This window comes from Bos indicus, chromosome 23 (genome assembly GCF_029378745.1).
Source record: "Bos indicus isolate NIAB-ARS_2022 breed Sahiwal x Tharparkar chromosome 23, NIAB-ARS_B.indTharparkar_mat_pri_1.0, whole genome shotgun sequence".
NCBI classification, from domain to species: Eukaryota; Metazoa; Chordata; class Mammalia; order Artiodactyla; family Bovidae; genus Bos; species Bos indicus.
Window position 1 is genome coordinate 42,716,468 of NC_091782.1, and position 14,262 is coordinate 42,730,729.

Here is a 14,262-nt window from a genome sequence, read left to right on the forward strand (position 1 = left end):
TATACACCATGCAGTTCTGGGATGGTAGGGAACAAGAAGACAGTTCAGATGGACACAGTATTTCCGAGGCTTTTTATTTCTATAAACCATGCTGCTTACCTGGGTAAATAAACAGATACCAAACCGAGAACCAAAAGAGAAGGCACTCAGACACTCTAGAAAGTGGGCAAAAATGCCATTTCAGTCCAGGAAAGAAATAATAAAGACGTTGTAATAGTCAAGAGGAAGCCAGCCAGTTTGGAACCTAATAGAAGGTAGTCAGAAGTGTTTTGTTTTGTTTTAAGAAGTTTACATGTAATGTGATCTGATTTTAGCCCTTTGCGGGGTAGTTTCTTAACTCCAGCTGTGGCATGTGGGTATGAAGAGGGAGCTTCACTTTACTTCATTGTGATAATGGGGTTATTTATGATGCCTTAGGAATCCACATTAAGTATGATATCTGTACTGAATGATGTTCCCCTAGCAAAAATTGCTAGCGTTTGTTGCTCTGATGGCCCAATAGTTGAAAAGAAGAATCGTTTCCTGTTTCAAGGTATTGACAATGGTTCTGTTGATCATCTTTTGATCAAGGAGACTCATTTGAAATAGCCAGGGGGGAAAAGGATGAAATAACAGAACCTAATAGTACAGGTCTAGTGAGATCGCATAATGCAGAGGCTGTTTCCTCTGCCTAGAAATGTGATGCCGGGTAATTCTTGCTCATCTTTTTCTTCCCTGTTTAAATGTTGTTTTTGTAAGACAGATCCTCCTTCTAAGTGACATAACCCGTTGTAGGGTGATTGCAAATTGCAGTGTTTATTTGTCCTTCTTGATGTCTATCTGATTTTTAAATTTTATGCATATGTTAAAAATAACATACTCTGATTTTTTAACATCTGTTCTGCTTGAGGCAATGAGGTCCTTAAAGGCCTGGTCCTTTGTCTGTTTTGTTCACTGTTGTGAACAAAGAACCTGTTGGGTATAGTAAGCTCCAAGTAAAAAATGTGTCCCGTGAATGAATGAATAAGAAAGCACTTTGTACACGTGAAACTAATTCAATGTTTTATGTCAATTACAACCTCTATTTTAGAAGAAAGAAAGCACTTTGTAAACTGAATTCACTATAAAAGTCATGGTTAAGTATTTTCATAGAAGACACCTCCTTTCTCTCTTTAATCCTCACTTTTTTCTCTCCAATTTTTTACTTCTTTAAAGGTCTGCTTGTCAGTGTTTTGCCAGTTCCAAACCTAAGATTTGGTATTATTCGTTCTTGCCTTTTTTTTTTAAGATAAGAGATCACATTTTTCCCTCAAAAATATTCTTTACCAACCACGCTAATGCTGGGATTCCAATTTTTGTTCAGTGTGCACTTATGACTTTGAAAGGAAAACATGGCTGGTACTTGTGAATGATTTATTTGGGAAGCAAACAAGATTCTAGAGTAGTATTTAACTTCTATTTCTTGTCATCCCCAAAGCCACTCTCGTACGTCACTCTCTGCAAAAGTACACACGTCAAAATACCTTGAATAATATTGGCCTAGGAGAAGTTGCTCCTGGCCCTGTCTTACAGAAGGGCGGTTGAGGTGGAGGGGGGGGGGGGGGGAGGGTGGGGCAAGAAATCTAGATTCAAGAAATAATTAATGAGATACTGAGAGTAAACTCAGGTCTTTTCTTTAAAAGCAGCAAACAAACAAAAATCACCCAGCCCTTTCCCAGAAGGGCCTCCACGTGCCACTTCTTTTTTTTCTTTTTTAGATCCTCATTTCTTTTCTTTTTTATTTTTTATTTAAGGATAATTGCTTTACAGAATTTTGTTGTTTTCTGTCAAACCTCAACATGAATCAGCCATAGGTATACATATGTCCCCTCCCTTTTGAACCTCCCTCCCATCTCCCGCCCCATGGCACCCCTCTAGATTGATACAATGCCCCTTTTTGAGTTTCTTGAACCATACAGCAAATTCCCATTGTCTGTCTGTTTTACATATGGCAATTTAAGTTTCCATGTTCCTCTTGCCATACATCTGACCCTCTCCTCCCCTCTCTGCATGTCCATAAAGTCTATCCTCTGTCTTTTTCTCCATTGCTGCCCTGAAAATAAATTCTTTAGTACATTTTTCTAGATTCCATATATATGTGTTAGAATATGATATTTATCTTTCTTTCTGACTCACTTCACTTTGTATAATAGGTTCTAGGTTCATCCACCTCATCAGAACTGACTCAAATGTGTTCCTTTTATGGCCGAGTAACATTACATTGTGTATATGTACCACAGCTTCTTTATCCATTCATCTGTCGATGGACATCTAGGTTGCTTCCATGTTCTAGCTATTGTAAATTGTGCTGCAATGAACAATGGGATACACCTGTCTTTTCAATTTTGGTTTCCTCAGGGTATATGCCTAGGAGTGGGATTGCTGGGTCATATGGTAGTTTTATTCCTAGTTTTTTAAGGAATCTCCATACTGTCTTCCAGAGTGGCTGTGTCAATTTGCATTCCCATCAACAGTGCAAGAGTGTTCCCTTTTCTCCTCACCGTCTCCAGCATTTATTGTTTGTAGACTTTTTGATGATGGCCATTCTGACTGGTGTGTGGTGATATCTCATTGTAGTTTTGATTTGCATTTCTCTAATAATGAGCGATGTTGAGCATCTTTTCATGTGTTTGTTAGCCATCTGTATGTCTTCTTTGGAGAAATGTCTGTTTTGGTCTTTTTCCCACTTTTTGATTGGGTTGTTTGTTTTTCTGGTATTGAGTTATATGAGATGCTTGTATATTTTGGAGATTAATCCTTTGTCAGTTGTTTCATTTGATATTATTTTCTCCCATTCTGAGGGTTGTCTTTTCAGCTTGCTTATAGTTTCCTTTGCTGTGCAAAAGCGTTTAAGTTTAATCACGTCCCGTTTGTTTACTTTTGTTTTTATTTCCGTTACTCTAGGAGGTGGGTCATAGAGGATCTTGCTTTGATTTATGTCATCGAGTGTTCTGCCTATTTTTTCCTCTAAGAGTTTTATAGTTTCTGGTCTTACGTTTAGGACTTTAATCCATTTTGAGTTTATCTTTGTGTGTGGTGTTAGGAAGTATTCTAATTTCATTCTTTTACATGTGGCTGCCCAGTGTTCCCAGCACCATTTATTGAAGAGGCTTCAATATTGAAGAGGTTTAATTTTGTACAGCTTTTGCACAGCAAAGGAAACTATAAGCAAGGTAAAAAGACAACCCTCAGAATAGGAGAAAATAATAGCAAGTGAAACAACTGACAAAGGATTAATTTCCAAAATTAATTGTATATTCTTTCCTCCTTTGTCAAAAATAAGGTACCCATATGTGCCTGGGTTTATTTCTGGGCTTTCTGTCTTGTTCCATTGGTCTATATTTCTGTTTTTGTGCCAGTACCATACTGTCTTGATGACTGTAGCTTTGTAGTATAATCTGAAGTCAGAAAGGTTGATTCCTCCAGCTCCATTCTTCTTTCTCAAGACTGCTTTGGCTATTCAGGGTCTTCTGTGTTTCCATATGAACTGTGAAATTTTTTGTTGTAGTTCTGTGAAAAATGTCATTGGTAATTTGATAGAGGTTGCATTGAATCTGTAGATAGCATTTGGTAGTATAGTCATTTTCACAATATTGATTCTTCCTACCCAGGAACATGGATATCTCTCCATCTGTTTTATGTCATCATTGATTTCTTTCATTAGTGTCTTACAATTTTCTGTGTACAGGTCTTTGGTCTCTTTAGGTAAGTTTATTCCTAGATATTTAATTCTTTTTGTTGCAATGGTAAATGGGATTTATTCCTTAATTTCTCTTTCTGATTTTTCATTGTTAGTATATAGAAATGTAAGTGATTTCTGTGTATTAGTTTTGTATCCTGCAACCTTGCTAAATTCACTGATTAGCTCTAGTAATTTTCTGATTCTATCTTTAGAGTTTTCTATGTACAGTATCATATCATCTACAAACAGGAAGAGCTTTACTTCTTCTTTTCCAATCTGGATTCCTTTTATTTCTTTTTCTTCTCTGATTGCTGTAGCTAGGACTTCCAAAACTATGTTGAATGATAGTGGTGAGAGTGGACACCCTTGTCTTGTTCCTGATCTTAGAGGGAATGCTTTCAGTTTTTCACCATTGAGAATAATGTTTGCTGTAGGCTTATCATATGTGGCCTTTACTATGTTGAGGTAGGTTCCTTCTATGCCCATTTTTTTAAGAGATTTTGTTGTAAATGGGTGCTGAATTTTGTCAAAGGCTTTTTCTGCATCTATTGAGATGATCATATGGTTTTTATCTTTCAGCTTCTTAATATGGTGTATCCCGTTGACTGATTTGCATATATTGAAGAATCCTTGCATTCCTGGAATAAACCCAACTTGATCAAGGTGTATGAGCTTTTTGATGTGTTGCTAAATTCTGTTTGCTAAAATTCTGTTGAGGATTTTTGCATCTATGTTCATCAGTGATATTGGCCTGTAGTTTTCTTTTTGTGTGTTTTTGGTTTTGGTATCAGGGTGATGGTGGCCTTAATAGAATGAGTTTGGAAGTGTTTCCTTCCTCTGCAATTTTTTGAAAGAGTTTTAGAAGGATATGCATTAGCTCTTCTCTAAATGTTTGATAGAATTCTCCTGTGAAGCCATCTGGTCCTGGGCTTTTTTGGGGGGGAGATTTTTGATCACAGCTTCAATTTCAGTGCTTGTAATTGGGGTCATAATTTCTATTTCTTCCTGGTTCAGTCTTGGAAGATTGAACTTTTCCTAGAATCTGTCCATTTCTTCCAGGTTATCCATTTTATTGCCATATAGTTGTTCATAATAGTCTTATAATCCTTTGTATTTCTGCATTGTCTCTTGCAACCTCTCATTTTTCATTTCTAATTTTGTTGATTTGACTCTTCTCTTTTTTTCTTGATGCGTCTGGCTAAAGGCTTGTTAATTTTGTTTGTCTTCTCTAAGAACCATTTTTTAGTTTTGTTAATCTTTTTTAGTGTTTGTTCCTTTCATTTGTTTTTCATTTATTTCTACTTGGATCTTTATGATTTCTTTCCTTCTACTAATTTTGGGGGCTTTTTGTTCTTTTTCTAGTTGTTTTAGGTGTAAAGTTAGACTGTCTATTCGGTATTGTTTCTTGAGGTAGGATTATATGGCTATAAACTTTTTTTTTTTTACTGCTTTTGCTGCATCCCATAGGTTTTGAGTTGTCATGTTTTCATTGTCATTTGTTTCTAGAAATTTTTTTTATCTCTCTTTTGATTTCTTCAGTAACCTGTTGGTTATTTAGAAACATGTTTAATCTCTGTGTGTTTGTGTTTCTGACAGTTTTTTTTCTTATAATTGATATCTAGTCTCATAGCATTGTGGTCAGAGAAGATGCTTGATACAATTTCAATTTTCTTAAATTCACTGAGGTTTGATTTGTGACCCAAGATGTGGTCTATCCTGGAGAATGTTCTATGTGCACTTAAGAGGGTGTTTTCTTCTGCATTTGGATGGAATGTCCTGAATATATCAATGAGATCCATCTCATCTAATGTATCATTTAAGACGTGTTTCCTTACTAATTTTCTGTTTTGATAATCTGTCCACTGGTGTGAGAGGGGTGTGAAAGTCTCCTACTATTATTGTTTTACTGTCAGTTTCTCCTTTTATGTCTGTTAGTGTTTGTCTTATATATTGAGGTGCTCCTATGTTGGGTGCACAGATATTTGCAATTGTTACGTCTTCCTTTTGGATTGATCCCTCGGTCATTATGTAGTGTCCTTCCTTATCTCTTGTAATCTTTATTTTAAGGTCTATTTTGTCTGATATGAAGATTGCTACTTCAGCTTTCTTTTGCTTCCCATTTGCATGGAATACATTTTTCCATCCTCTCACTTTCAGTCTGTATGCATCTTTAGGTCTAAAGTGGGTTTCTTTTAGACAGCATATATATGGGTCTTGTTTTTGTATTCATTCAACCAGTCTGTCTTTTGTTTGGAGCATTTAATCCATTTACATTTAAAGTAATTATTGATATATATGTTCCTATTGCCATTTTTAAAAATTGTTTGGGGTTGATTTTGTAGATCTTTTTGCTTCTCTTGTATTTCTTGTATAAGTCCCTTTAACATTTGTTGTAAAGTTGGTTTGGTGGTAATGAATTCTCTTAACTTTTGCTTGTCTGAAAAGCTTTTTATTTCTCCATCAAGTTTGAATGAGATTATTGCTGGGTACTATAATCTTGGTTGTTTATTTTTCCCTTTCAATACTTTAAATATATCCTGCCATTCCCTTCTGGCCTGCAGAGTTTCTGCTGAAAGATCAGCTGTTAAGCATATGGGGTTTCCCTTGTATGTTACTTGTTGCTTCTCCCTTGCTGCTTTTAATATTCTTTCTTTGTGTTTAGTCTTTGTTAGTTTGATTAGTATGTGTCTTGGCGTGTTTCTCCTTGGGTTTATGTTGTATGGGACTGTGTGCCTCTTGGATTTGATTAACTATTTCGTTTTCCATCTTGGGGAAATTTTCAGCTATAATCTCTTCAAAAATTTTCTCAAACCCTTTGTTTTTCTCTTCTTCTGGGACCCCTATAATTTGAATGTTGGTGCATTTGATATTGTTCCAGAGGTCTATGAGTCTATCCTTGGTTCTTTTCATTCCTTTTTACTTTATTCTGCTCTTCAAATATTATTTTCACCATTTTATCTTCCAGCTCACTGATTTGTTCTTCTGCTTCAGATATTCTGCTATTGATTCCTTCCAGAGTATCTTTAATTTCAGTAATTGTGTTGTTTGTCTCTGTATGTTTATTCTTTAATTCTTGTAAGTCTTTGTTAATTGATTCTTGCATTTTCTCCATTTTGTTTTCAAGGTTTTTGATCATCTTTACTCTCATTACTCTGAATTCTTTTTCAAGTAGTTTGCCTATTTCCTCTTCATTTATTTGGACTTCTGTGTTTCTAGTTTGTTCCTTCATTTGTGTAGTATTTCTCTGTCTTTTCATTATTGTTTTTTTAACTTATTGTGTTTGAGGTCTCCTTTTCCCAGTCTTCAAGGTTGAATTCTTTCTTCCTTTTGGTTTCTGCCCTCCTAAGGCTGGTCCATTGGTTTGTGTAAGCTTTGTATAGGGTGAGATTTGTGCTGAGTTTCTGTTTGTTTGTTTTTCCTCTGATGGGCAAGGCTGAGTGAGGTGGTGATCCTGTCTGCTGATGACTGGGTTTGTATTTTTGTTTTGCTTGTTGTTTAGATGAGGCGTCCTGCACAGGGTGCTGCTGTGGTTGGGTGATGCCCCGTCTTGTATTCAAGTGGTTTCCTTTGTGTGAGTTTTCACTATTTGATACCCCCTAGGGTTAGTTCTCTGGGTGTCTAGTGTCTTGGAGTCAGTGCTCCTACTCCAAAGTTCAGGGCTTGATCTCTCTCCAAAGACCAGCCTAGGTCCAGTCTACCAAGAGGAATTTCACCTGAAATGAAAGGACCTTTACTTGAGTTCCAAAAACCAGTGCACAAGAACACAACGGAGATCTCTGACTCAGCAGATACTGGGTATTGCCTGCCACGTGGCCAGGCCTCCTTGGATTGCAGCAGATGACCAGACGGTCTGTCCTTGGCAGTGGTCAGCAGAACTCCACATACCACTTCTATCATGTTATCCTTGGTGGCTGGAAATGGCAGATGGCCAAGTGGAAAATTTCACAGCCCTGCAAACATCAGCACACTAAACACTGCAGACCAGCAGTGCGAGCGAGCTGGGTGGTGTGGACCAAATAATCATGTCCCCGGCACATGCCTTCCTTATTAGTTTTGGTCTCCTCTTTCTCTTCCCTTCCTGTTCCAAAGCTTTACTTTCTTTCTCCCTGAGATTCCAGACAGCTCTGTTTCCTGCCCTGTGAACCCCTTGACCACTAGGTGGAAGGAGAAACATTTGGACGCTTGAGTGCACCGGCGATGGTTGATTGTGGGTGCCTTGCCAAAGCTGACTTTTATATTCTGGCTCAGAGCTAAGCTACAGACTTCTGACGGTGAATAATCCTTTGTCTTTACGGGGCGCCTTTCTTCTTGGGAACTTGGAGTGCCTTGCCAAAGTGTTCTTATTGATCTTCCCAACAATTTGGTGAGGTATGAATATGGCAAAAGGTCATAGTCCCGGCACCCGCCCTTTTGCAAGAGCGTCAACTCGGGTGGCTTATTTTGAGGCCATGTTGCAAGTTTGCATCTCAGCTGGGATTGCATCTGAAGTCTCCCAAAATTGGCTTCAACTTTGGGGTGGGGGTGGGGGAAACGCTTGGCTGCACCATGCCGTCTCCTGGGGCAAGAGCAAAAATATCGCATTTCCTTTTTAAGCAAAGTGTACTGGAAAATGGTCTTTGGTGAATTACCCATCAGTCTAATTGATCTTCGTTTGTTGTGATAACAAGGGATTTGACGGAGTGTTCAGCTTTTTATTTTCTCTCCTGTTCCCACGCTAGGTACTTCTCCCTTCTCTGTGAAAGGAAGAAAGAACACACCTAGGCCCAGGAGCACTCCAGCTTCTTGTGGGAAGTCTCCATGGTGACGTACAAGCTGGGGCTACCTGTGAACCGCGCATAGTGAATGTTGTAAGTTAACAAGAGTCGAATCTGCACTGGCTTGCCTTGCAACGGTTTGTGAATCACTGGATGCTCGAGCCAGGGTGCTGAAGACGTGTTAGCATTAGCTCTAGGTGATCCTCCAATTAATTTCTTCTTCTTCTTCTTTTTTTTTAAAGGGGAGAGGTTCTGTTGTTATTTGCTGTGAAGTTGACTTTCTCAGCTTCTGTTGGGAACTGCTCATTCTCTCCTTCTGGAATAAAAGGGTGGAAGACAGTGATTATTTCAGCCTAGAGCCAAGTTTATAGCAGCCTCTTTAAACCCTGCTCTGCAGTTCTTTTAGGTTAGTGGGTATGGGGTAAAACCTTTCAGGCTAATGATTCCCAATCAGGGAATCACACTCTGTCATTATTTTCTTTACATGGGGTTTTTGATTGGAAGGAAATGTTTCTGGTGTTGAAAAATCTGAGGTATGCAAGCTAGTACGGTCAGCTCTTCAGGGTGCTTTTCTTGCTTAAAATTGGCTGATTTATTGGTTTTTGTCAGGCTGCTGGGTTGGGATTTTGAGATGAGTGGTTTCTGCATTCAGCTGCTGGTCACCTTTCATGAGGAGGTATAGGATCCAGTAATTGAAGAGAAAGCACACTGTGGGCTTCCAGAAGCTTTAGTTTACCACAGAACTTAAGGGTTCACTCAGCTCTGCTGCTTTCTGGAGATTTTACCTCATTGCTAGACTGTGTCATAAGAAAAAAATGCTTAGAGCTTTGTCCAGGAAAGAATAAAACTACAGGAAATCCAGGCTAGCCTATGAACATATTACCTTCAAATTTTAGAACATGAAGCGCCATCTTTGACTAGGTTTTTTTGTGTGTGTGGAAATATCTATCATATATATTTGTGCACACACATCTTTACATATTTGTGTGTATGTGTATTAAATATAAATATGTATATACACATATGTGTGTGTGTGTATATATATATAACTGTGCATTAAGTTTTCAGTTTCTTAATAATTTGGTCAGGAAAGTTTTCCAGGCATTTATTACCTTTTTTTTTTTTCAGTTGCATAAACAATTTTGAGAGAGCAAGGAGCAGTGATATGAGGGCATGTGTCTAGGAGAAAAAGCATTTACCGTTGAAAAGATAAATTTCCACTGAAATTTTATTTCTTGGTTTTCTAAAAATTTGTATTAAATATGCATGTTTATCCATATTTCCCGAGGGTTAAATAGCCATATTAAAATAAGCTTATTGAACTCAAGCGCTCCCAGTGCCTCAGGGTAAGTGGGTGATGGGGGGTGCTGGTGTTTTCATGGATTCTCATTTTGTACGAATGATCACATTGGTTCTGGTGGAAAGTACAGGGCTCCTAGAATTATTGACCTCAATTCTATTTCTGGTCCTAAGGTCAAGGTCAAGGTCAAAGTTTGCAACCTTGGGCAAGTCACCGACTCCTGCGAAGTGTTGGTTTATAATCTGTGTTGCTCTATGCTGCTTGTTTATTGATGAGTCTCCATCTTAGTTTGGGGTTCCCACAAGCAGCAGAATCTTATTTAAAAAAACTCTTATTCTAAAAGCTTCTATCACTATTAAGGAATACTTTGGGGGCCCTGTTAGATCTGGGTGCTACTATAGCTGTATGTTTTTCTAGAAAGTATTTCCCAATCAGGTAGCCAACAGAATGCACGTCTGATGATGTTTTTTTAAGCATCTTTTAACCTAGGAAACAAGTATCTTATGGAAAAGTGCTGTAGATTTCAGGCTACATTTAAAAAGAACAGTGCAGGAACTATAATCAATATAGCTTTTGTTTCGAATCTGGTGGTGTGTGTTTTTGTTTTAAACCATTGCTTTGAACTGCTCATGTGATACCCTGTCAGACCTCAAACATTAAGTGAGGTTTTCAAAGACATTCTAGAGTGTAAACCTTAAGATGCCACAACTTAAAGTCATTTAAAAATCCTTCTGTAAATGGAATGGGTTGAGCAAGAGGAAGAAAATGCTAAATTCTTTTGAACTCCAAAGGACTTTTTCTTCCAAATTACATTCGCTTGGGGAGGCGGGGGAAGTCCCAGTTTTCTTAGTAAATTTGGAAGTTAGTAACCTTTTGCAGTCTTGCTATATTTTTACAGCACTGAGTTAGTTCAGTTCAGTTCAGTTCAGTCACTCAGTCATGTCCGACTCTTTGCGACCCCATGAATCACAGCACGCCAGGCCTCCCTGTCCATCACCAAATTCCGGAGTTCACTCAGACTCACGTCCATCGAGTCAGTGATGCCATCCAGCCATCTCATCCTCTGTCGTCCCCTTCTCCTCCTGCCCCCAATCCCTCCCAGCATCAGAGTCTTTTCCAATGAGTCAACTCTTCGCATGAGGTGGCCAAAGTACCGGAGTTTCAGCTTCAGCATCATTCCTTCCAAAGAAATCCCAGGGCCGATCTCCTTCAGAATGGACTGGTTGGATCTCCTTGCAGTCCAAGGGACTCTCAAGAGTCTTCTCCAACACCAGAGTTCAAAAGCATCAATTCCTTGGCACTCAGCTTTCTTCGAAGTCCAACTCTCACATCCATACATGACCACAGGAAAAACCATAGCCTTGACTAGATGGACCTTTGTTGGCAAAGTAATGTCTCTGCTTTTGAATATGCTATCTAGGTTGGTCATAACTTTCCTTCCAAGGAGTAAGCGTCTTTTAATTTGATGGCTGCAGTCACCATCTGCAGTGATATTTTCTCCTTATTTTGGTATCCTGGTGTCCCAAAGCCATGCCATTATAATAGAGGAGGCAGGAGATTTTTCGAAGGACTTGAGCTTGCATGTAGATGGGGTATGGTGGAGGGTAGATGAACGTGTTAGTAATAATCATGGCAGCTGCTGGAATTAGTGGTGTCCATCTTCGGCAGCTTGTTGCCCCAGACTCACTACCTTTGTTGTTCTCTGTTTGTCCCCATCATCCACCTGTCAAATGCCACTGTGGCTCTTGCAGATGGACTTTGCTCCTCAAAGTGTCTCAAACTGGCTCTAAGGTGTGGTATCTTGTACAGAGAGAAGAGGCAAGAAAACTGACCTAGGAGTTGGAAGACCTGGATTTTACCCATGGTGCTGCAATTAACCCTACAGCCTTGAGGACCCGTTTTATCTTGAGTAATATGAGAAAGTTGAGTGTAGAGAGCTCTGATGATTCTTCTAAAGACTCTAACATTGCTTCGAATATCAACTTTGGATGAGGCTGGCTGGATGGTCACTTTCCCCTGTTTGGCGTCTTAGAGTCAGTGATCTGGCACAACTTCAGTTTATTGATACAAGAGCATTTAAAACATTGAGCACAGTCTTGTGGTTAAAAAACCAAAAAAAAAGAATTATTGTGTGTGTCACAACAACACTACCCTTTGCAGAGGACCTTCCCAGGGAACATGTGACAGTAGAAAGGTGTTCACTTGAGCACTTTTTCTAAGAATGCAGTTTTAGTCATTTAAATTTAGGATCCATACTCATTGGTCTTTTTGAAAATTAAATATGAGCCACTTTTGAAATTTAACTTTTGAAAAATAATCCACCTCTGTTCTCAAATATTACTTAGTATATAAACCAGGAGGCCGTGATCTGTAATTCTCTTCTGAGCTGCTCTGCTTTCTTGAGTAGCTCTTCTCCAGCTGCCTCTTTTAAGCAGCCTTCCCCGACCTATATAAAGCAGCACCTTGTCCCTGTATCCTCTAGCCCAGGGGTCCCCAAACTCCAGGATCTAATGCCTGATGATCTCAGGTGGAACTGAGGTAATAATAATATGAATAAAGTGCACAGTAAATATTGGAGAAGGAAATGGCAACCCACTCCAGTGTTCTTGCCTGGAGAATCCTAGGGACAGGGGAGCCTGGTGGGCTGCCGTGTATGGGGTCGCACAGAGTCGGACACAGCTGAAGCGACTTAGCAGCAGCAGCAGTAAGTGCAATGTGCTTGAATCATCCCCAAACCATCTCCTATCCCCTCCCCGGTCTGTGGAAAAATTTTTTTCCCACAAACTGGTCCCTGATGCCACCAAGGTTGGGGACCGCTTCTCTAGCCTACTTTTTTTTTCTTTTAAGCACCGTACATTTTATACATGCATTTATTAATTGCCCTATCTCCTCAACTAGACTGTAGGATCCACAAAAACAGGGATGTTGTTCTTATTATTTTCCTGGTGAATCTATAAGGCCTAAAATGCGGCTTGTCCTAAAGTGGGCACTCAGTAAATATTTGTCAAGCAACTAAGGACAGAGTGAGCCTGTGCCTGGGTTTCTCCTGTGGGAGCCTAAGCCATTCAGAAAAGAACCCAAAACATGGTTCTTATGCAAACGGCTTCAATCTGATAGTAGTTTGGTCAGGTAGAGGGTGACATGCAAAGACTAGTTCACTGTCTTTTCCTTAGAAGTAGACGTCAAATGTTGACAATGTATATAAGTCAATGTGGGAAAGGAAGCTGTTTGTTTAAAAAAAAAAAAAAAAGGCTTCATGGAACTATCAATAGTGTTTGAGGATTTTCTGATACTTAAATTCTGCCTGATGTGTGTTTCCTCTCCTCTTCCATTTGAGTGGTTTGCTTTATGGGTTGTTTGTGAGCAGCCTGCCCTAGCATTCTGTGAAAGGCAGGGTGTTGTGTTTTATAATCCCATTATTTTATCATCTTTCATGTTTTCCACTTCCAAAGTGAGAGATAGACTTGGCGTCGTTGGTTTACCCAGAAATTCACCATTTACTGAATAGCATCATTTTCATTTTCTTTCCTTTTGAGAGATGTGTACTTTGGAATGAAGGAATAGTGAACTGATACAAATTGGGTCCATCGAATGTCTCTCTGGTGGGAAGGGAGAAACCAACAATCACTTTCTTAGGGAGGCATCGTCTTCTGTGGCTTTTGAGGATAGCAGGTATCAAGGTTTCTTGAAGTTTTTGTTTATCAACCCCCTTTTCAGAGTGCAGGAGTTACATTATTCCTGGGAAGAAATGGAAAGACTGAAATAAACACCTTTGTGCCTATTTAGACAGCATTATGCTGTCTTTATAAGCTTTGAAAAATGGGAACTGAATTTCCAGTCTCCAGAGTGAGAGAATTACATATACACACTCTAATCAGAGCGATTTGGGAATTTCCCTATGTGTCTGTCAATTTGTACCTTTTAGATTTGCCATCTGTGATACCAATTTTTTTTATGATCTCTAGTGCTATCATAGAAAAAAAAAAAACTGAAGTCGATAAAAGGGATCACAAGGGAAGAGATTTTACTATTAGATAAATGAGGGGAAAGTCTCTTTTTAAAAAATTCTTTGCTTATAATGACCCTACCAGTTGGTCTGCATGTTATAAAGGCAAAGAGGCTCTCATATTTCATGCAAGCACTCTGGGTGTTCTTTATGTAGCCTCAAGTCTTCTGGAGTTTTCTCTTTCACCCATTTCTTTCTCTTTCCCAAACTTCCTCCAGTTGCTTCTTCTAGATGGCCTCACTCATTCCTGGCCATTGCTGCCTTGCGGCTGGTGGTGGTGTTGGGGGCTCTGCATGAGCTGCTGAGAACTGAGAATTGATGTCAGCCCTACTTCTGAGTTGCTTGGCCGAGGGCAGCCCATCCCAGGCACACCTGTTTTCCTCGACATCGTCTTCCCCACCTGCTCAGCCCACTTGCCTTAGCATCTCAGAGAGGAAGAGAGAAATACCCAGAGTGCTGAGCAGTTGTGGCAGGAAAAACATTCGTGTATCTTCTGCAGTGT

At 39.3% G+C, this 14,262-nt stretch overlaps 1 protein-coding gene across 26 annotated transcripts in view; it reads left to right on the top strand.

Moving 5' to 3' along the window:
• Positions 1-14,262, top strand: part of ATXN1 (ataxin 1) — a 426,916-nt gene that overhangs the window by 271,476 nt on the left and 141,178 nt on the right. For 21 of the 26 annotated variants that reach the window (XM_070777661.1, XM_070777663.1, XM_070777660.1 and 18 more), the window contains one exon: positions 8,419-8,547. The exons of 2 other annotated variants lie outside the window; for them this stretch is intronic. The gene's annotated coding sequence lies outside the window, so the exon portion shown is untranslated. Of the gene's footprint in view, positions 1-4,279; positions 7,972-8,418; positions 8,652-14,262 lie in introns of all 26 variants that reach the window. 3 more of the 26 variants (XM_070777666.1, XM_070777665.1, XM_070777652.1) reach the window with 2 other exon arrangements.